Source organism: Gopherus evgoodei, chromosome 8 (assembly GCF_007399415.2).
Source record: "Gopherus evgoodei ecotype Sinaloan lineage chromosome 8, rGopEvg1_v1.p, whole genome shotgun sequence".
Taxonomy (NCBI): domain Eukaryota; kingdom Metazoa; phylum Chordata; order Testudines; family Testudinidae; genus Gopherus; species Gopherus evgoodei.
This window is the reverse complement of record NC_044329.1, coordinates 45,106,457-45,129,294: the sequence shown is the minus strand read 5'-3', so window position 1 is coordinate 45,129,294 and position 22,838 is coordinate 45,106,457. Positions and strand designations below refer to the sequence as shown.

The window sequence follows — 22,838 nt, the reverse complement described above, 5'->3', positions numbered from 1 at the left end:
GCTCCTCTGGGGCTAGGTAAGGACTGAATCCAGCATGCTTTCCTCTTCCCTCCCCCATGGGAATGCCCTCCTCCCTTGGGATGCATGTTTATTCGGATTTATCCAGTATGTTAGCATCTGTCTGTCCAGGCACTAGGAGCTGATCCAAACCCATTAAAGTCTTTGGGAGTCCTTCCTTGGACCCAGTTTGTTTTGAATTAGGCCATAAGCATAAATGATGTAGTAAAATAGTTAATTATCATCATTATTATTGTTATTTATTTGTACTAGAAATTGCAGGGAAAAAAATCCCGATGTGTAGAAAGAATAGTAATTATGGCAGGCGACCAGCTTGGCTTAACAGTGAAATCCTTGCTGATCTTAAACGCAAAAAAGAAGCTTACATGAAATGGAAGATTGGACAAATGACCAGAGAGGAGTATAAAAATATTGCTCAGGCATGCAGGAGTGAAATCAGGAAGGTCAAATCACACTTGGAGTTGCAGCTAGCAAGGGATGTTAAGAGTAACAAGAAGGGTTTCTTCAGGTATGTTAGCAACAAGAAGAAAGTCAAGGAAAGTGTGGGCCCCTTCCTGAATGAGGGAGGCAACCTAGTGACAGAGGATGTGGAAAAAGCTAATGTACTCAGTGCTTTTTTTGCCTCGGTCTTCATGAACAAGCTCAGCTCCCAGACTACTGCACTGGGCAGCACAGTATAGGGAGGGAAGGTGACCAGCCCTCTGTGGAGAAAGAAGTGGTGCAGGACTATTTAGAAAAGCTAGATGAGCACAAGTCCATGGGGCTGGATGCATTGCATCTGAAGGTGCTAAAGTATTTGGCGGATGTGATTGCAGAGCCATTGGCCATTATCTTTGAAAACTCATGGCGAACGGGGGAGGTCCCAGATGACTGGAAAAAGGCTAATGTAGTGCTCATCTTTAAAAAAGGGAAGAAGGAGGATCCGGGGAACTACAGGCCAGTCAGCCTCACCTCAGTCCCTGGAAAAATCATGGAGCAGGTCCTCAAGGAATCAATTCTGAAGCACTTAAAGGAGAGGAAAGTGATCAGGAACAGTCAGCGTGGATTCACCAAGGGCAATTCATGCCTGACTAATCTAATTGCCTTCTATGAGGAGATAACTGGGTCTGTGCATGAGGGGAAAGCAGAGGATGTGTTATTCCTTGACTTTAGCAAAGCTTTTGATACGGCCTCCCACAGTATTCTTGCCGGCAAGTTAAAGAAGTATGGGCTGGATGAATGGACTATAAAGTGGATAGAAAGCTGACTAGATCGTCAGACTCAACGGATAGTGATCAATGGCTCCATGTCTAGTTGGCAGCCGGTTTCAAGCGGAGTACCCCAAGGGTCGGTCTGGGGCCGGTTTTGTTCAATATCTTCATTAATGATTTGGAGTATGGCATGGACTGCACTCTCAGCAAGTTTGCAGATGACACTAAACTTGGAGGAGTGGTAGATATGCTGGAGGGTAGGGATAGGATACAGAAGGACCTAGACAAATTAGAGGATTGGGCCAAAAGAAACCTGATGAGGTTCAACAAGGACAAGTGCAGAGTCCTGCACTTAGGATGGAAGTATTCCATTCATTGTTACACACTAGGGACCAAATGGCTAGGAAGCAGTTCTGCAGAAAAGGACCTAGGGGTTACAGTGAACAAGAAGCTGGATATGAGTCAACAGTGTGCCCTTGTTGCCAAGAAGGGTAATGGCATTTTGGACTGTATAAGTAGGGGCACTGCCAGCAGATCGAGGGACATGATCATTCCCCTTTATTCGACATTGGTGAGGCCTCATCTGGAGTACTGTGTCCAGTTTTGGGCCCCACAGTACAAGAAGGATGTGGAAAAATTGGAAAGAGTCCAGCGGAGGGCAACAAAAATGATTAAGGGTCTGGAGCACATGACTTATGAGGAGAGGCTGAGGGAACTGGGATTGTTTGGCATAAGGAGGAAGACAAGTGTAGACAGCAGACTAACAGGTGATGCTGGTGGTAGAATGTCTGTGCCTAACAGGGTAAAGAATGTCAGTGAAGCCAAACGGCAAAAATTAAGATGTCTGTACACTAATGCGAGGAGCCTAGGGAACAAAATGGAGGAACTAGAGCTACTGTTGCAGGAAGTGAAACCGGATATTATAGGGATAACAGAAACATGGTGGAATAGTAGTCATGACTGGAGTACAGGTGTTGAAGGCTATGTGCTGTTTAGGAAAGACAGAAATAAAGGCAAAGGTGGTGGAGTAGCATTGTACATCAATGAGGAGGTTAACTGTAAAGAAATAAGAAGTGATGGAATGGACAAGACAGAGTCTGTCTGGGCAAAAATCACACTGGGAAAGAAAGCTACTAGAGCCTCCCCTGAGATAGTGCTTGGGGTGTGCTACAGACCGCCGGGATCTGATTTGGATATGGATAGAGACCTCTTTAATGTTTTTAATGAAGTAAACACTAATGGGAAATGTGTGATCATGGGAGACTTTAACTTCCCAGATATAGACTGGAAGACAAGCCCTAGCAAGAATAATAGGGCTCAGATTTTTCTGGATGTGATAGCAGATGGATTTCTTCACCAAGTAGTTGAAGAACCAACAAGAGGGAATGCCATTTTAGATTTGGTTTTGGTGAGTAGTGAGGACCTCATAGAAGAAATGGTTGTAGGGGACAACCTTGGTTCGAGTGATCATGACCTAATTCAGTTCAAACTAGATGGAAGGATAAACAAAAATAGATCTGGGACTAGGGTTTTTGACTTCTCGAGGGTTAACTTTAAAGAATTAAGGAAATTAGTTAGAGAAGTGGATTGGACTGAAGAACTTGTGGATCTAAATGCGGAGGACACCTGGAATTACTTTAAATCGCAGCTGCAGAACCTTCGGAAGCCTGCATCCCAAGAAAGGGGAAAAAAACCACATGCAGGAGTTGTAGACCAAGCTGGATGAGCAAGCATCTCAGAGAGGTGATTAAGAAAAAGCAGAAAGCCTATAAGGAGTGGAAGAAGGGTGGGATTAGCAAGGAAAGCTACCTTAGTGAGGTTAGAACATGTAGAGATAAAGTGAGAAAGGCTAAAAGCCAAGTAGAGTTGGACCTTGCAAAGGGAATTAAAACCAATAGTAAAAGGTTCTATGGCCATATAAATAAGAAGAAAACGAAGAAAGAAGAAGTGGGACCGCTAAACACTGAAGATAGAAAGGAGGTTAAGGATAACCTAGGCATGCCCCAATATCTAAATAAGTACTTTGCCTCAGTCTTTAATAAGGCTAATGAGGAGCTTAGGGATAATGGAAGGATGACAAACAGGAATGAGGATATGAAGGTGGATATTACCACATCTGAGGTAGAAGCCAAACTTCAACAGCTTAATGGGACAAAATCGGAGGGCCCAGACAATCTTCATCCAAGAATATTAAAGGAACTGGCGCATGAAATTGCGAGCCCGTTAGCGAGAATTTTTAATGAATCGGTAAACTCAGGGGTTGTACCGTATGACTGGAGAATTGCTAACGTAGTTCCTATCTTTAAGAAAGGGAAAAAATGTGATCCGAGTAACTATAGGCCTGTTAGTTTGACATCTGTAGTATGTAAGGTCTTGGAAAAAATTTTGAAGGAGAAAGTAGTTAAGGACATTGAGGTCAATGGTAATTGGGACAAATTACAACATGGTTTTACTAAAGGTAGATCGTGCTAAACGAACCCGATCTCCTTCTTTGAGAAGGTGACAGATTATTTAGACAAAGGAAATGCAGTAGACCTAATTTACCTCGATTTCAGTAAGGCATTTGACACGGTTCCACATGGGGAATTATTGGTCAAATTGGAAAAGATGGGGATCAATATAAAAATTGAAAGGTGGATAAGGAACTGGTTAAAGGGGAGACTACAACGGGTCGTACTGAAGGGTGAACTGTCAGGCTGGAAGGAGGTTACTAGTGGAGTTCCTCAAGGATCGGTTTTGGGACCAATCTTATTTAACCTTTTTATTACTGATCTTGGCACAAAAAGCGGGAATGTGCTAATAAAGTTTGCGGATGACACAAAGCTAGGGGGTATTGCTAACACGGAGAAGGGCCGGGATATCATACAGGAAGATCTGGATGACCTTGTAAACTGGAGTAATAGTAATAGGATGAAATTTAATAGTGAAAAGTGCAAGGTCATGCACTTAGGGATTAATAATAAGAATTTTAGATATACATTGGGGACACATCAGTTGGAAGCAACAGAGGAGGAGAAGGACCTTGGAGTATTGGTTGATCACAGGATGGCTATGAGCCTCCAATGTGATATGGCCGTTAAAAAAGCTAATGCAGTTTTAGGATGCATCAGGCGAGGTATTTCCAGCAAAGATAAGGAAGTGTTAGTACCGTTATATAAGGCGCTGGTGAGACCTCACCTGGAATACTGTGTGCAGTTCTGGTCTCCCATGTTTAAGAAGGATGAATTCAAACTGGAACAGGTTCAAAGACGGGCTACTAGGTTGATCCGAGGAATGGAAAACTTGTCATATGAAAGGAGACTCAAAGAGCTTGGCTTGTTTAGTCTAGCCAAAAGAAGGCTGAGGGAGGATATGCTTGTTCTTTATAAATATATCAGAGGGATTAATATTAGGGAGGGAGATGAATTATTTAAGCTTAGTATCAATGTAGACACAAGAACGAATGGGTATAAACTGGACACTAGGAAGTTTAGACTTGAAATTAGACGAAGGTTTCTAACCATTAGAGGAGTGAGGTTCTGGTGGATTCTCTGCAGCTTGAGGTCTTCAAACCACAATTTGAAGACTTCAATAACTCGGACATAGGTTAGGGGTTGTTATAGAAGTGGATGGGTAGGGTTCTGTGGCCTGCTTTGTGCAGGAGGTCAGACTAGATGATCACATTGGTCCCTTCTGACCCTAAAGTCTAAAGTCTATAATGAGGAGGGATTTGACAGCTGTTTTCAACTACCTGAAAGGGGGTTCCAAAGAGGATGGATCTAGACTGTTCTCCAGTGGTACCTGATGACTGAACAAAGAGTAATGGTCTCAAGTTGCAGTGGGGGAGGTTTAGGTTGGATATTAGGAAAAACTTTTTCACTCAGAGATTGGTGAAGCACTGGAATGGGTTACCTAGGGAGGTGGTGGAATCTCCTTCCTTAGAGGTTTCTAAGGTCAGGTTGGCAAAGCCGTGGCTGGGATGATTTGGTTGGGAATTGGTCCTGCTTTGAGCAGGGGGTTGGACTAGATGACCTCCTGAGGTCCCTTCCAACCCTGATATTCTATGGTTCTGTGATTCACACACTGTTTCGCTTATGTATGCTGGGCTGTATGCGCACCCAGCTCCTTGCCCAACTCCAGGCAGCCCCTCCACCCCTCAGTCACTAAGGCCTGGTCTACACTACGCGTTTAAACTGAATTTAGCAGCATTAAACTGATTTAAGCCTGCACCCATCCACACAATGAGGCCCTTTATATCGATATAAAGGGCTCTTTAAACCGATTTCTGTACTCCTCCCCAATGAGAGGAGTAGCGCTGAAATCGGTATTGCCATATCAGATTAGGGTTAGTGTGGCTGCAAATTGACGGTATTGGCCTCCAGGCGGTATCCCACAGTGCACCATTGTGACCACTCTGGAAAGCAATCTGAACTCGGATGCACTGGCCAGGTAGACAGGAAAAGCCCAGCGAACTTTTGAATTTCATTTCCTGTTTGCCCAGCGTGGAGCTCTGATCAGCATGGATGGCGATGCAGTCCCAAATCCAAAAAGAGCTCCAGCATGGACCGTACGGGAGATACTGGATCTGATCGCTGTATGGGGAGACAAATCCGTTCTATAAGAGCGCCGTTACAGAAGACGAAATGACAAAACATTTGAAAAAATCTCCAGGCTGTGATAGACAGAGTCCACAGCAGGGACTCCGCACAGTGCTGTGTGACAAGCGTAACGGAAAGCCAAAGAATCAAATGGACACTCATAGAGGGAGGGAGGGAGGGAGGACTGAGGACTCCAGCTATCCCACAGTCCCCGCAGTCTCCGAAAAGCATTTGTATTCTTGGCTGAGCTCCCAATGCCTGAAGGTCAAAAACATTGTCCGGGGTGGTTCAGGGTATATCTCGTCAATTTACCCCCCCTCACCCCCCATGAAAGAAAAGGGAAAAAATTGTTTCTTGCCATTTTGCAATGTCACCGTATGTCTACTGCATGCTGCTGATAGACGCGGTGCTGCGGCGCTGAACAGCAGCATCCCCTCCCCTTCCTTTCCTGATGGCAGATGGTACAAAATGGTGGAAAACCATCATCAGCCCGTGAGTCCTCCTGGCTGGCCTCGGTGAGGTCGGCCGGGGGCGCCTGGGTAAAAATGGAAATGACTCCCTGTCATTCCTGGCAGACGGTACAAAATGCTGGGTAACCATCCTCATCATAGCAGCTGGAGCCTGAGCTCCATCAGCCCCCCCTCCTTCATGTCTAAAGAAAAGATTCTGTACTCCCTGGACTATCATAGCAGCGGGAGGCTGTGCTCCTTTCTCCCTGCACCCTTTAATGTCCTGCCTGGACTATCATAGCAGCTGGAGGCTGCCTCCCCCTCATTTTATCTCGCTAAAAAGTCAGTGTTTCTTATTCGTGCATTCTTTATTACTTCATCACACAAATGGGGGGACACTGCCACAGTAGCCCAGGAGGGGTGTGGGAGGAGGGAAGCAACAGGTGGGGTTGTTGCAGAGGCACCCCCTAGAATGGCATGCAGCTCATCATTTCTGCGGGATCTCTGGGGCTCTGACCCAAAGTGGCTGTGCTGTTTGGCTCTCTACTAGACTTGCCCCATATTCTAGGCAGGACTGACTCTATTTTTAGACAAAATATAAAGAAGGGAATGACCTGGGGAGTCATACCCATTTTTGTCCATGCGCCCCCGGCCAACCTCAGCGAGGCCAGCCAGGAGCACCCATGACAGCAGCAGATGGTACAAAATGATTGATAACTGTCATCGCCACTTTCCAATTGCAAACTGTACAAAATGATTGATAACCGTCATCTCATCACCAATTTACAATGGCAGACGGTGCAATAGGGATGGTAACCATCTCTGCTACCTTGCAAAGGCAAATTAATGCTGCGGTGTAGCACTGCAGTACCACCTCTGTCAGCAGCGTCCAGTACACATAAGGTGACAGTGACAAAAGGCAAAACAGGCTCCATGGTTGCCATGCTATGGCGTCTGCCAGGGCAATCTAGGGAAAAAGGGTGCGAAATGATTGTCTGCCATTGCTTTCACAGAGGAAGGATTGAGTGACAACATTTACCCAGAATCACCCGTGACACTGTTTTTGCACCATGATGCATTGGGATCTCAACCCAGAATTCCAATGGGCAGGGGAGACTGCGGGAACTATGGGATAGCTACCCACAGTGCAACGCTCCAGAAATCGACGCTAGCCTCGGTACCTGGACGTGCACCACCGAATTAATGTGCTTAGTGTGGCCGCGTGCACTCGACTTTATACAATCTGTTTTACAAAACCGGTTTATGTAAAATCGGAATAATCCTGTAGTGTAGACATACCCTAAAGTTCTGCTCATTGATACCTAGAGGGTGCCCTGAACTTTTGCAATTCTTCAATGTGGATTTCAAAGGCCATTGCATTACATTCAGCCCCATGGCCTCTCTCTGTCTGTAAGGCTTTCTGATCTTGCCTTGCTCAGCCAATTAAAATCGCACCTCCTGGATCAAGACCCTGTTGGGCTGTGTGCCTTACAAACAGAACAGGACAGCTGCTGCCCTAGAGAGTTAAGGAACAGCCCAACGTATGGGGCAAGATGGACTAGATCTGTGCTATGTTCCTATATAATAATTATTCATTGTGTTGTGTTTGTAAGCTGCCAATGTAAATCCCAAACCAGGCCCCAGCCCAGACCTAGTGCCAGGGCAGCATTGAGCTTTGAAAAACCAAACACACTCTAGTTATAGCACACACGACTCAGCCACCAAGACGTTCCATCAAGTCCTTGGCAGGAAATGCTTGGAGTGACTTATTGCTGATGTGATCAGAGTTGGAGATGGAGAGTGAAGCCATGGTGAGGTACTGGCTGCCAATCTGCAAGGACCTGGGAAAGTGAATGCGGCTCCCAAAAGCTCACCCCACGCTGCACTGCCTCATCTCCCTCTGGTTAGTTCAAAGGAAGAAACAGTCCTCTGTGGCTTGTTGCTATGGATCATTGGTTCCTGCCCTACACCATCCTCACTCCCAGTGCTCACCTTGGCCTATGTTCTAATCCAGGGGTTGGCAAACTACGACCCGAATCTGGGCTTTGGATCTGGCCCACGGGATTGCCACTCCCAGAAGTGGCTGGCACCATGTCCCTGACTCCCCTGGCAGGGCGGGGGAGGAGGGGGGAGTCAGAGGGCTCTGCGCATTGCCCTCACCTGCAGGCACTGCCCGCCGCAGCTCCCATTGGTGGGAATGGGGCAGCTCAGGGCAGGCAGGGAGTCTGTCTTAGCCCCGCTGTGTGCTGCTGCCACCCCAGAGCCGCTCCATGTAAGTGGCGCCGGGCCAGAGCCCACACCCCACATCACTCCTGCCCTGAGCCCCCTCCCACACTCCGTAACCCTTCCTGCACCCCAACCCCCTGCACTGAGCCCCCTCGTACACCCCGCCTCCCTCCTGCACCCCAACTCCTTGGCCTGAGCCCCATCCTGCACACCGCATCCCCTCCCACACCCCAACCCCCCTGCCCCAGCCCAACATTCATGGTCCTGCATGCAATTCGCAATTTCCCCACCCAGATGTGGTCCTCAGGCCAAAAAGTTTGCCCACCTCTGTCCTAATCCCTTTGCCTCCTGTGACTGATCCTCTCCTCCGTTGTCATTCTGCTTCCTTGGGGAGAGGCAGTGTACTGGGGGATTATAGTGGGGGAAGAAATCACAGGAATCTCTACGAAGCTGCAGCTGCACTCTCTGGGAAAGACTGTGTTGAAATCTGCAGCCAGAGCTAACTCCTATAATGAATTTATAGGATCCTTCAGCTAACTCACACCTACTGTGAGCCTGTTCCTAGCTGTCTGAAATTTTTTCTTCCCCCTGACTTTTGGGAAACACAGAGAATAAATACACACCCTTAATGGTTTCCTCCTCCCAGGCCCTTGGGAAGGACTTATAAGGTGTCAATTTGATTCCATGCTGGTGGGCACTTTCATGCTCTCCTGACCAGCATGGGACAAGGCACTAACCACCTTCAGCCAGGTGCTTGGATCCTACCACTTTCCAGTTTTGAGAGAACAGCTCCAGCTTGTATCACTTCCCAAAGGAGACAAATAGAAAGGTTTACGGGCCAATCTAAGGGCTCCATTTTCTTCTCCCCCGCTATGAGTTTGTCACACCACCCCCTGCCCCAGATGTACATGGGCTGTTTGTCCCAGAGCTGGTAAGCCATGGGATGGCAGCAGTTTGGTTCCTCAGCTGTTCTCACCAGTCCCCATCTTTCAACTACTAGCACTGCAGCTGCCACCATGCCTGCAGTGGTGGGGGTTCTGCCGGTGAACTACAGCTCCCAGCAGCCCCTGCACCCTGGCAAGCTGCTTGCTTATCACATATGGGGGTGGTCCTGTTCTATAGATAGCATCAATGCTGTGCAAAACGGGAGCCTCGTGTCTATCTGGCAGCTCAGTTGTGGACAACGTCATCCCATCACTGCCCAACAAACTGTAGCTCCCTTCCCAGTCAGCGCAGGAGCTGGGCACATGTTTAGCTTGTGAGAAATTGACAAAATGAGTCCCCTATGACAAAAAATGGTCAGGTTTTTATTAGATATTTTTTGTTTTTTATCATAAATGGTCTTGGTTAGCAGATAGAGCCTGGATTCAAGAGGTGTGATGTTGATTCCCAGCTCTACCATTGACCTACTGGATGACCTTAGACAAGACACTTCCCTGCTCTGTGCCTCAGTTTCCCCATCTGTAACATTAGGATAATGATACTGACGCCTCCCTTGTAAACTGCTGTGAGATCTGCTGACGAAAAACACTAGATAAGCTCTAGGTTGTGTTATTAATAGAGGGTCACACACTTTATTGCTTATACAAGAAAATGTGCACACCTAGCCAGGCCTGTCTCCCCAGCTACTCCTGGGTCTCTCCCCTAAAAAATCTGACTTTTCTGATTTTCCAATTTCCTCCTGAACTAGACGTCTGCCCACTGATACCTAGAACATGCCCTGGGATAATGGAATTGGTCAGATGCTGATTTTGTATATCATTGCGTTGTAGACAGACAGATAGAGGTAGGCCCTTGAGGTGAGTGTAGGACTTTGCTTCACTCAGCCAGCCAAGAGGGTGAGTCTAGTTTTATCTAGATGGTGCAGTCACTGTGCTAGGTGCTGTACAAACTCTTAGGAAGGGCTACTCCCTTCCAGAGGACTTGCACTCTATAAGAGAAGAGACTAACAAGTGGACTTGAGGGTGTCAGGGAGCAGGGCATTTCAGCATAGCTTAGTGGTGCCTGTTCCATGGCCAGTCAGCTGCAGTGATCTTCTGCAGTGCTGCACGCTATTGATGCCACGACAGGCATGCTGTGTGCACAAAGAATGAAATCCTGGCTGCGCTGAGGTCTGTGCAAGTTATCCTGTGGACTGCATGGGAGCCAGATTTCACCCAGCCACTCTCCCCACAGACCCCATTTCCAAAGTGGCTCTGAGGCCTAACCCAGCTCAGGGAACGCGACAGAGTGCAGATCCCAGCATGCAATGCCCCGATCTGATCCAAACAGACAGGCTGCAGCTGTGTGAGAGAGAGAACGGCAGTTGTCTTGGGCTCAGTTTCTGCCAGTGAGAGGTGGCTCTGAGGTTGCTGACAAGTAACAGATGCTGGCCTGGCTGGGGGGCAGTTTGAGGGTGCTGGCTTTGTCCCATGCCTTGAAGGCAGTTCTAAACTGGAGTTAGTGTTTTGCACTCTGCTTTATGGGCATTGCTGTACCCTACCTGCTCCTTTGCCAAGCAGGGAGCGGCCGTGCCTGGGACTATGTAATTGTAACTGCTCCTGTCCCTGCTGGATATGAACTGTCACAGACTGTTATTCCCAGCATTTGTCATGCTCTCTCCCACTGGAGGAGCTCTGTTCTGACCTGCTGAGCTGGCTCCAGCCAAGGGAAGGAGCAAATCCTCCCAGCCTGCCATCTCTATCCACCTCCACAGGAGGGCTCTTGGGTCTCTGGAAGAACGGTCAGCACCAAGGCAACTGGGTCTCAGCTGTGTTCCCTACCAGCCCAGCGCTTTCTGCCCCCATGAGTTACCCCAGAAATACGGAGGAGATGCGTCAGATGATCACCTGCTTCTCTGGATGATTTAATGATATACCCTAATGCTTTCCACTTCAATCTCAAAGTGCTCTACAAAGCACCATTAGCCCTGTTTCCCAGATAGGGAATCTGAGGCACAGAGCGGGGAAGTGACTTGACTGAGATATGTCAGCAAATCAGTGGCAGAGCCAGGAAAGAGCCTCCAGGGGTCCTGAGTCCTAGTCCAGTATGCTTTCCATTTATGTCACTCCATGGAGACAAGCCCCTGCCTGGAGCTTCCTTGAGGCCATCTGAAGATAAGCCAGTGGTCACCTCTTTATGGGCCACAGACCCATGGAGTGTTATCGCATCTCACTTTCTCCCATGCAATGTTTCAGGTGTTGCAGTCAGCCCTCCCCACCCCAGAGTGACCCACTAGTCCATAGGTCAGTTGGGGAAGGGAGGGAGAAAAGATCCAACAGGACAGGTGGGTGGGTATTTCCTGGGACTCTTTAAATGGATTGGCCCAAGGGGAGAGGGTCTCAGAGCCAGCGATTGAAGTGGGTGAACCATGTCTCCTAGCCTTGCTAATGCAGGAGTATTGTGAACCGCTGGCCCTGAGCTCCATTACCCTGGGGATAAGTGCAGCTTAGAAAGCTGGAGACTTCAGTGCCACTAGGGCCTCCCCTATAGTCTATTGGATGCTATTTCAGTTGGTCCATAGTGCCCTGGAGAAAGTGCTGGGTATTTTTCCATTCCTACTGAAAAAGCTACCTCCAGCCCTCACACTGTCTCATCACCCAACAACAGGAAGCATGTGGGGATGAATTAGCATCCCAGTTAACACTGAAACACCCCCGCACCCTCCCACTCCACCTCAGCTTCCTGGTACAGGATCAAGGGCTTAGCATGACAGTCAGGAGCAACAATAAACCAGCTCAGATGTGTAAGTCATCCCCTTTTGGCATGAGATGGCTCCTGGCTGCTGCATAGCTATTATCCTGTGTTATAAATAGATAGTTGAGGGTTAATAGAACAGGAGTACTTCATGTCTCTTTTGACTGTAAAGGGTTAACAAGTTCAGTGAGCCTGACTGTCACCAGACCAGAGGACCAATGAGGAGACAGGATACTTTCAAATCTTGAGGAAGGGAAGTTTGTGTGTGTGCTGTTAGTTTTTTGGTTGTTGTTCACTCTGGGGGCTCAGAGGGACCAGACGTGCAATCAAGTTTCTCTCCAATCTCTTTGATACAGTCTTTTATATGTCCAGAATAGTAAGTACTAGGTAGATAAGGTGAGCTAGGCTTATGTTTGTTTTCTTTATTTGCAAATGTGTATTTGGCTGGGAGGAGTTCAAATTTATATTTTGCTGAAAGGATTTTTATTTGTACTTGTATACTTAGGCTGGAAGGGTATTCCCAGTGTCTATAGCTGAAAGACCCTGTAACATATTCCATCTTAAATTTACAAAGATAATTTTTACTGTTTTTCTTTCTTTAATTAAAAGCTTTTCTTGTTTAAGAACCTGATTGTTTTTTTATTCTGGTGTGAGACCCCAGGGGACGGGGTCTGGATTCACCAGGGAATTGGTGGGGAGAAAGGAGGGAAGGGGGAGAGAAAGGTTAATTTTCTCTCTGTTTTAGGATTACTTTCTCTCTCAGGGAGAGTCTGGGAGGGGGAGAGAGAAGGAGTGGGTAAGATGGATTTTCCTCTCTGTTTTAAGATTCAAGGAGTTTGAATCACAGTAATCTTCCAGGGTAACCCAGGGAGGGGAATCCTGGGAGAGGCAACGGTGGGGGAAAGGGTTTACTTTCCTTGTGTTAAGATCCAGAAGGTCTGGGTCTTGGGGGTCCCCGGGCAAGGTTTTGTGGGGACCAGAGTGTACCAGGCACTGGAATTCCTGATTGGTGACAGCGCTACAAGTATTAAGCTGGTAATTGAGCTTAGAGGAATTCATGCTGGTACCCCAACTTTTGGATGCTAAGGTTCACAGTGGGGAATTAAACCATGACACCCTGTGATCCTGCACTTGAGAGCAATGGCCTAGGGCCAGGTATGTAAGCTGCAGGCTGGGATTGTTTTTCAAACAGAGTATTGGAGGATCCTCAATGTGTGTGTGTCAAGTGGAAGGTAGATGAGTCTCTAGCAAAGCCACCAGGTGTCAGCCACAGCATGGCACTGAACTGGGATATCACACACTAGTTTATGGCAATCCTGCACTCTTGCCATGTGTGGCAAGATTTACGTGCGTCAGAGCAGGAATAAGGGACTTCAATAGGTATGGCTGAAATGCAACTTCTATGATATCCCCTCATTTTTTGGTTACTAATGTAAGGCTACGTCCAGACTACCCGCCGTATCGGTGGGTTAAAGTCGATTGCTCGGGGATCGATATATCGCATCTCATCTAGACGCGATATATCAATCCCCGAGCACGCTTATATCGATTCCAGAACTCCATCAACCCCAACAGAGTTGCGGAATCGACAGGGAGAGCCGCGAACATCGATCCCGCGCGGTGAGGACGGGTGAGTAATCCGATCTTAGATATTCGACTTCAGCTACGTTATTCACGTAGCTGAAGTTGCGTATCTAAGATCGATTTCCCCCCGTAGTGTGGACCAGCCCTAAGCCCTAGAGGTAGATTGCTTAGAGCAGGGGTTCTCAAACTGGGCGTTGGGACCCCTCAGGGGGTCATGAGGTTATTACATGGGTGGTGACGAGCTGTCAACTTCCACCCCAATCCTGCTTTGCCTCCAGCATTTATAATGGTTTTAAATATATTAAAAAGCATTTTTAATTTATAAGAGGGGTCGCATTCAGAAGCTTGCTGTGTGAAAGGGGTACCCAGAACAAAAGTTTGAGAACCCTAGACTTAGAGGGATGGGGGTTCCCATTCCCATAAAGGAGAGAGGCCAGATGGCCAGTATAGCCAAGGATAAAAGGTATCAGGTATATCTAGGATGTAAAGGTGAAATATAAGTATTAATTGGCCTCGTAACACAGGGTCTACAGTCTTCAGGCCAGTAAGATACTTAGCTTAGCCAAACAACGCCTCAGGCCTAAAGAAAGATGAGAAACAAGCAACTAATGAGTAAGTGACCCTAGATGATAAATTGTCACAAGATAGGAATGACCTATAGCGTAGGATGTCCTAAGAGAGAATGCTTCATGAAGGAAGCATTTTAAACTGCTTACATTTTGGAAATATACACTGTAATGTGATGTTCAAAGATAGTGAGCATATTTTGGAGATTTTTGATAGAGAGTATCAGCAATGTGCTAAGCACGAGTTGTTATTGTGATTGTATAATGTAATGTTAATGTATATGAGGGGAATTAACAAGCTAGCTTATGAAAAACAGGACACAACAAAAGTAGTAAGGTGTGGAAGTTTTAATGCGGAAAAGGGGATTGAAACCTTCATAAATATGTCTGAACCCCAGTGGGTGTCAGCATCACATATAAAAGTTGAGTCCTGGCCTTCGTGCTGTGGGAAATGCCAGGATGACACCTGCTGCTGCTGATGGTGATGATGAAGATGGTGATGATGAGGAAGACAAGGACTGAGGGTACCACAGCAGAAGATGACACTGATGCCAGTCGTAGGGCAACCACTTTGCACTCTCTCTCTGCTGTGGTATTTCAGTGTTTGTGGGATTGTTTATCTGCTTAGTGGATTTGTTAGTAAAGGGACTTGTGATAAATTGCAGTTGTTTCTCACGTGCTCCTCAGGTGTCTCATTCTAATAACATTGGTAATAATCTTCCTGGTGCTGTACCCATTCAGAAGACTGAATCCTTATAGTCTAAGAAATTAGTCAATGAACAATACACCTATCCATCAATTAGGCTACACCAGTTTTATAATGCTGCTAACCTACAGCTCCATATACTGTGTGTGATTGAAATTGTCTATATTCTGACTGTATAAATGACAACTAGTTGTTACTGTGGCTGTACTCATGAAGGGGAATAGGAATTGTGCAGGATGTGCCCAGAATGAGTGGGTTACCCTGAATTTACAGGTCACGGACATGCTGAAAGTATAAATTGAAAATGTGTAAATAAAGGTGAAAATTGATTAAGCCTAGATTGGGTGGACTTGTAACTCCATTTCCCAGAAAGAATTATTGTCACGTACAGTTCCTGGACATATATTTAGGCCCGAGGATGAACAGATAAGACAAACAGGTTAGGGCCCAAGTTACCAAGTTCTGGGATTCCAGAAAGCTCTGCACCTCTGATCCCTTGTCTGGCCCTTCAGGCTCATTCCTTCAGTTTCTGGTCTGGTATTTCTCTGGTATTTCATTCCTTTGACTTCTTATATATTTCCACAGTACATATTCATTAGCTTTTCTCCAATCAGCACTAAGCATTGTGTCTTAGCAGACCTGTACAATACACTTGCACAAGCTTCAATTTACGCAACTTTTGCTGTTTACATTATTATCAACTCATTATGTCTCCATGACATCTTGCTGTGGTTTTCCCGGGATAGGGCCTTTAACATTACAATTTTGTGTATTTGTTATACTAATTTACTCCTTTTATCTAAATCTTCCAATGCAGTAACAAAACATCACCTTCGTCCTGTCAGCAAAAAGGACTACACTCATGCTAAGCAGAAGCTAGGCCAAAGACTTGGCATAAGTGTTATCTCATCCAAACTCATTTGCTAGCTAAACTAACAAAACTTGATTTTCTATCATTCAATTCCTTCCATCCCAGCTGAAATAGCAAAGACTCAATGCATTTTCACAAGTGGCAAAGTTTTACTGTATCGATTCTCTACTGTATTGTATTTTATTTTGTTTTCTAATTGCTATAACACAGGTACAGTTGCTGACCCAGAATGATACAAGTTTGCTGATTTCACAGAACGCAGAGAGACATAGAATCATAGGACTGGAAGAGGCCTCAAGGGGTCATCTGGTCCAGTCCCCTGCACTCATGACAGGACTAAATATTATCTAGACCACTCCTGACAGGTGTTTATCTAACCTGTTCTTAAAAATTTCCAATGATGGAGATTCCACAACCTTCCTAGGCAATTTATTCCAGTGCTTAAACATCCTGACAGTTAGGAAGATGATGTCTCCTCCTCATTTATTCTGCAAGGTTATAGAAAGACCCACGATTGGTTTTAGAAATACAGGATGAGAGGGTGTCAAATATTTTTGCCTGTCAGCTCTGTGTTCTTCGGGAATCAGGGCACTGTACCAAGCCTGTCTGACTCATGAAAGACCTTCCCCCTACCTCCTAGTCTCTGCTTGAACCAAAACCAACCAGAAGAAAGACTTACAAAAAGCAGTGAAAAGGCAGTGGGAGACACACCTAAATCCCAGGACAAGGGTGACAGGATTAAGGAAACTCCCCTAGCCTCATTTGCATTGAAGATGGGACAGGAAGGCACCTGCATTGGCATACAGAATGGAGAACAGAGATTCCAAGGCAAGAACCGCACAGAACTCTGGGACTAGAAAAGCAGGGAAGCACGGCATGATGGGGAATCTTTGCTCCAGATGTTAATGAACCCACACCTGCACACACTCAGCTTAGTAGATATTAGACCAGTTCTAGTAATAATTCCTTTATTGGTATCCAAAGTACTGAAGCTGCCTAATTGCATTGTGAGCTCCCTCGAAGGAACATCGCCCATAGCCAGGAATGATCTGTTCCTATTGTCTAGCCTGCACAAAACAACTCTGGTATTTTCCCTTGAGCCATCAGTTTACCCATAAACAAATCTAGTGTTCTCCCTTGAACCATTGTTCTTTCCCTACAAAAACCCCATACCCATGCTCAGGTAAGTGCTCTGTTGCCTGGATCCAAAATCTGCATCAGTTTCATTGGGACTTCCTCTTCTCCTGATTGATCGTGCTGGGGGATCTGCCTGTCTCCAGCACTCCAGGCCCTCAACTACCACCACCACCTGGGACCCCCAATCAATTCAAGCTTCACAGAGTGGTGAGAATCCAGCTCTCTCTCTCTCTCTCTCTCCCCCAGTTCTGATGCTGATTTGTTATAGTTTTCTAAACCTGACTTTTATCATCAGATTTAAGTTAGATTTAATATTATAACTGTTTCCTTTGTTTGGCTCCCCCTGTATGGTTATTACCTGGCAATAAATAAATGTCATGGTTAATCTGGTTGCTTCTCTCTCTCTCTCTCTCTCCCCCCCCCCCACTCCTTGTGGGTGTTTTTGGGCTTCCCCATTTGCTCTGCAGCGACACTTCTCATACCTAAGCTAAAGATCCCTGCAACTCCCAAAAATCCTGTGGGGTTTGCTCATCAAGTGGGTTACTGTCAGAACAATTGTAACGTGAAAGTGGGGATAAGAACGTGCTGAACCTGACGCATATGAGGTTGGCAGCTTGGAAGTGGTGTTTGACCCAGTTTGCTGAGTACAAGGGCATATGAGGGTGACAGCTTGAAAGTGCTGATTAACCTGGTCCTCTCAGATGCGCTCTCTTAATGTGTAGGTGGGTTTGTCTGATTCTGGGGCTGGAAGAACTCAGCCCTGGGGAACCTAGGTCCTGCAGGACAGCTCCGTTGGGAGGGGACTTGCACAAGGGAGAAGTAGAGCTTCGTATGAGAACACAAGTGACACAAGCAGTACATTGATAGAATTACAGAACACCGCCTCAAAAGAGTAACCCTAATAAATGAGCGTACTCCAAAGTAACTGGCAAATCTGGTAACAATATCATGACGTCTCTTCTGCATTTTCACAAGGTGACTCTTTAAAAGAAAGGAAGCGCCCATCATTCACCTCATGGCAGTTTGCTCTATGGACTTTATGGCTCTGGGATTTAATATTAATTCACTCTGGTTCTTTAAAGTAAATGAACTTTCTAATTAGATTTTTAAATGTATTCTTCTTGTTTATACTGATTAATTAAAAAAAACCCTAATGTGTATTTTGTAATGTTAACCTCCCATATGGAGATGCTTCTCTTCTACTTGACTAATCACACCTTGTGTGGCAATAATGTTATGTCTTTAAAACATCTTTTTAGAACGATAACATGCCATAAATTAATATGACTGCTGTGCACCTCAATGCCTGACTGACCTCCAGCCTGTGTATTCTGCAAAAGGGTAGAATCCCTCTTGCACTAGTATCAGCTCAGATGTGCCAAATACTCCTCCTGCTGCTAAACAGAGAGCACTTACCCTCAGGTATTAAAAATCAGCCCAGAAAGGGAACTGGGTTGGATTACAGATTAATAGCCCTGCTGAGCAGTGGCTGAAAACCACCCAAGTGGCAGCTATTTGGAGGCCTGTGGGAATTGAACTGGGCCCCCTCAAACCAGTGATAGTGATGGAAGTAGGCCAATGTTACAAATGGTTCAAGATCACACAAAAGCTTGTGGCAGTACCAAGAACAGAACACAAAGAACTTGACAGCAGTTGTGCTGCTGGGGGCAGAAAGCCCTGCCTACCCTGCTCAGCAGCAGTGTCTCATTGTTTCCTTGTGCTGCCCAATCTGTCTCCAGCCATTGCCTCTTGTCGTAGACTTAGATTGTAAACTCCTTGAGGCAGGGACCATCTCTGCCCAGCACAATGGCATCCTGGCCCGTGCTGGGAGCTACTAGATGCTACGGTGCTAGCCAGGCTTTATTCACTAAACCATGTCCCCTTTTGCCACATTGTTTCTATCTCTGTACTTTAACTGCACTGAGCCAAATTCTATTTCAATCCAGACTCACTCCATTGGTTAACTGGAATTACTGTGACTTCTCTGATGTGTCAGTACTTAGAGAGCCCAAACCCACAGACGCATTGTCTGCTCTTAGACTGTGGAATGCCATTAGACTGCAGAATTCATTGCTACAGGATATCACTGAGATCAAGAACATTGCAAGATTCGAACAACCATTAGACACTTACATGGGTAAGATGTTACAACAGTTAATGCTAACAAACACTTTGGAAGGGATATTAAACCTCATTTCTCAGCGTTTAACCAATCTCTAACTATTAGAAATTTGAATGAGTCGTAATGTGGGGGGAAGATTACCCTACATCTGCTGGCCACTGTGAGAGTCAGAAGACTAGGTTAGATGGACCTTGGGTCTGATGCTGTCTGGCAATTCTTGTGTTCCTATGCTCCCTAAATGACTCAGTATTAATATCGCTCTCTCTCTCTCACTCAAAACACACATTTATTTCAGGCACTTACTGATTTCTATTTGCCTTCTTTCCATTTCATTGCCATTCTCTTGGGGCTAAAACAACAACAAAGATCATCATAATAATGAAACTCAATTGTAGGTTATTTACTCAGCATCATTATGTCTGCCAGGCACCAATATTAATTTGGTCTCTCAGTGAAGGAAATACACTTCTGGCTAGCCACTGAAGCAGCATTTGCCCTAGAAAGCATGCTTGTCATATAGCATGCTGTTACTCATATGACTGACTAAAGGACATGCCTTTTGTGGCGGCATTTGAGGTGGGCAAATTTGCACCTCCAAAGTCCAAATTTGGAATGCAACATCTTTCATTTTACCAAGGCAAGAAGAGAGGTTCCTGAGACAGCAGGGCAAGTTTATGAACAAATAGTGCCAAGAATGCTTGAAGTGCTGCTGCCTGGGCTCTAGTTGTTCTGGGAAAGAAGGGGTCAGCCAAGGTGCAGGGAGAGAGGAAGGGCAGCAGAAATGCAGAGTGTGTTAGTGCTGCCAGGGGGCTCAGGGAAATACAAATGGCTTTTGTGCAATGTTCCTGGGAAAAGAAGCCCCAGATTAAAGCAGGTGTATGAGGAGGTAAAATTAACGATGCTAAAGTAGCCCAGCTATGGAACATAGTGATGTGAAAAATAAGGACCAAATTATCTCCTAGAGCCAATCATTGTTCAATGGCGTGGAGCCGATTGCCTCAGTGAATTACATTTGCAACATCATGAGTTATGTTATCTTGAGTCGTTCTAACCCTGGCCCCTCCCTCCCTTTGTTATCTTCATTGATTCGCAGGATTTAAGGCCAGAAGGGCCCATTATGACTATCTAGTCTCCGGCATAGCACAGGCCAGAGTACGCCACTCAGAATTTCTTTACTCAAGCCCATTACTTCTGGTTGAGCTTGAGCAGAAACAGCAACCCAATACTGATGGGAAGACTCCAAGTGATGGAGAATCCACCTCTTCCAAAGTGAGTTCGCTCTCCCTCTTTTTCCCATGCATCTCCACCTTCTCTGTCATTTGTCCCCAAGGCAGAGGGGTCAGTGCCCTGCCGACACAAACTGTGAATCATTAAAGCTCTGAACATCAATTTGGAGTCATCTGAAAAAATGATGTCACAGACCCCAAGCTGTGTCAGCTCTGGGAGCAGAGATCAACTCACCTGGAAATGAGTCACTCAGCTCCACAGCTCAAACGCCACACTAATATTGTAATGGACACAGGCTGATAGGTGAACTAGGGCAGTTTGTCCGTCCATATGCATATTATCTATCTATCTATCTATCTATCTATCTATCTATCTATCTTCACAGCTCTGAGGGCAGTGCTCTGTTCTAGCCCAGAAAATCAGTTACCCCTTCCCCCTTCTAATCCCTGGCTTGCTCAGGTGTATGGAAAAGGCCCTGAATTGAGCAAATAAAGTAGCTGGAGTAGCTCTTTCAGATTGCATGCAGCCTTTCAGCTCCTATGGCCAGGATAGAGCTCTGCAGGGCCCATGGCTAGTCCCACACCTACCCGAAAGAGCTTTTTGTGTTGCAGCCATCCTCTCCATGGCACCAAAGAGGGCTGGATATGACTTCTTTCTGAATGTGTAGATGCTACTTGGTGCACCACGCCTCCTCCCAGGGGTTGAATGTGCTGCCTCAGTGACTGCTGGCATGAGGAAGGCTGGGGGCCCCGTCTAGATAACAAGTGAAACACCTTGCACACCCTAGCTCCTTCTTGGTTTGTGCAAGGTGCTGTGATCTATTTCATGTGCTCTGCATTGGCCCTTGGGTCTGTCACTGACAATACTTCTAACCATGTGTCTCAGTGCCGGACTGCAAGTTGTGCTATGCAAGAAGGGTGATTTATAAATGTAGATTGATTGCTGTAATTCCTAATGTAGTCCAGGAGTTGAGTGGACAATTGACAGTAAGATCAGCTCACAAATCTATGAAACTTTCAAGCAAAAACTGAAGAAACCACTTGTGCTTTGGCTAATATATATTTGGGAGGATGCTTTTTTTCTGCAATAGATTTCTTTTGCATTCCTAGTCTGCAGCACTTTATCCATTCTCTGCAGCATGACAGGGATAGAAAGTGAGTGATTTATGCTCTGAGAACTCAATAGGCACATTCTTGCAAACTGTGCTGTGTATTTAATTTTGTTTTGAGAGGATATTGTATGTTAAAGACACACTCCTGCATTTAACAAGGAAAGCAGACATATGAACCACTACACCAACATGCTGTCAGTGTTTAACAAAGGAATGACTACAGATAATTAATCAGCGGTGCAGTGTGCCTGAGATAGTGATCTTGTAGGCACTTTCATTTCTGCTTTTCCCTAATGTGTTACCATTCTAACTGTGCAGCTTCTAAACTGCATCAGTATTGGTTTTGCATGTGATGGATCAGTTTCTCTGGGAGAAATTACACTTGGTCTTGCATAGTAATTGGGCCTTATGCGAGGGGTCATGACTATGGAATTCACTTCTTTCCCCAAGGCAAGCAGCAGACACCTTCTACAGCACTAGGTCAGTGCCTGGCTTCTTCCCCTTTGCACCTCCCCCATAGGGGTCCTGGGCCACTTGGTTTGCCTAGGGATGGATTCTCCTGGTCCTTCCCCATGTCACCCCCAATGGCTTCCTCCATATTAACCTAACAGGATTTGGTGCTGAGATGCACCCACCCCCACCTGCGACACACAGGGAGATGGAGCTGCAGCTGTGTCCCCGTGCACAGCCCCGCCTCAGAATGTCACTAGTGCAGAGGGCATGGGATAAGGTCTCCACACCCTGATGAATTTACTCCTGAGTTTGTGTTCACGCTGCACAGGAGGGGGACGATGGGGTGCACTGCAAAGGAGCACTGCTCAGTGGACCCTACGTTCTAGTTACACGAAACTAAGCACAAGGGCCCTACTGGGGCACACAGGCAATGGGACTTTGTCTGAGAAAGTCAAACATGAGTAAGGACATCAGGATTTCACCCCACAGTGTAGGGCTGCGAGGTTGGGGCTGGATCGTCAAAAGCACTCAGCTGGCTAAAGAGCAGAAGTGCCATTGAGAGTCAATGGGACTCAAGTGCCTTTTAAATTCCATCCTATATAGCAGGGGTAGGCAACCTATGGCACGGGTGCCGAAGACGGCATACAACCTGATTTTCAGCAGCACTCACACTGCCCAGGTCCTGCCCACTGGTCGGGGGGGCTCTGCATTTTAATTTAATTTTAAATGAAGCTTCTTAAACATTTTCAAAACATTATTTACTTGACATACAACAATAGTTTAGTTATATATTATAGACTTATAGAAAGAGACCTTCTAAAATCATTTAAATGTATTACTGGCACGCAAAACCTTAAATTAAAGTGAATAAATGAAAACTCGGCACACCACTTCTGAAAGGTTGCCGACCCCTGCTATATAGGCAG

General features: G+C 46.0%; 1 long non-coding RNA gene across 1 annotated transcript; it reads right to left on the bottom strand.

Annotated features, from left to right (window-relative positions):
• Positions 1 to 8,638: 8,638 nt before the first annotated feature.
• LOC115656826 lies at positions 8,639 to 22,079 on the bottom strand. Its single transcript, XR_004001759.1, has 3 exons — positions 22,069 to 22,079; positions 17,146 to 17,153; positions 8,639 to 8,785 (listed from the first exon to the last, which is right to left on the bottom strand). It is a non-coding gene; the product is annotated as an uncharacterized LOC115656826 (long non-coding RNA).
• Positions 22,080 to 22,838: the final 759 nt, after the last annotated feature.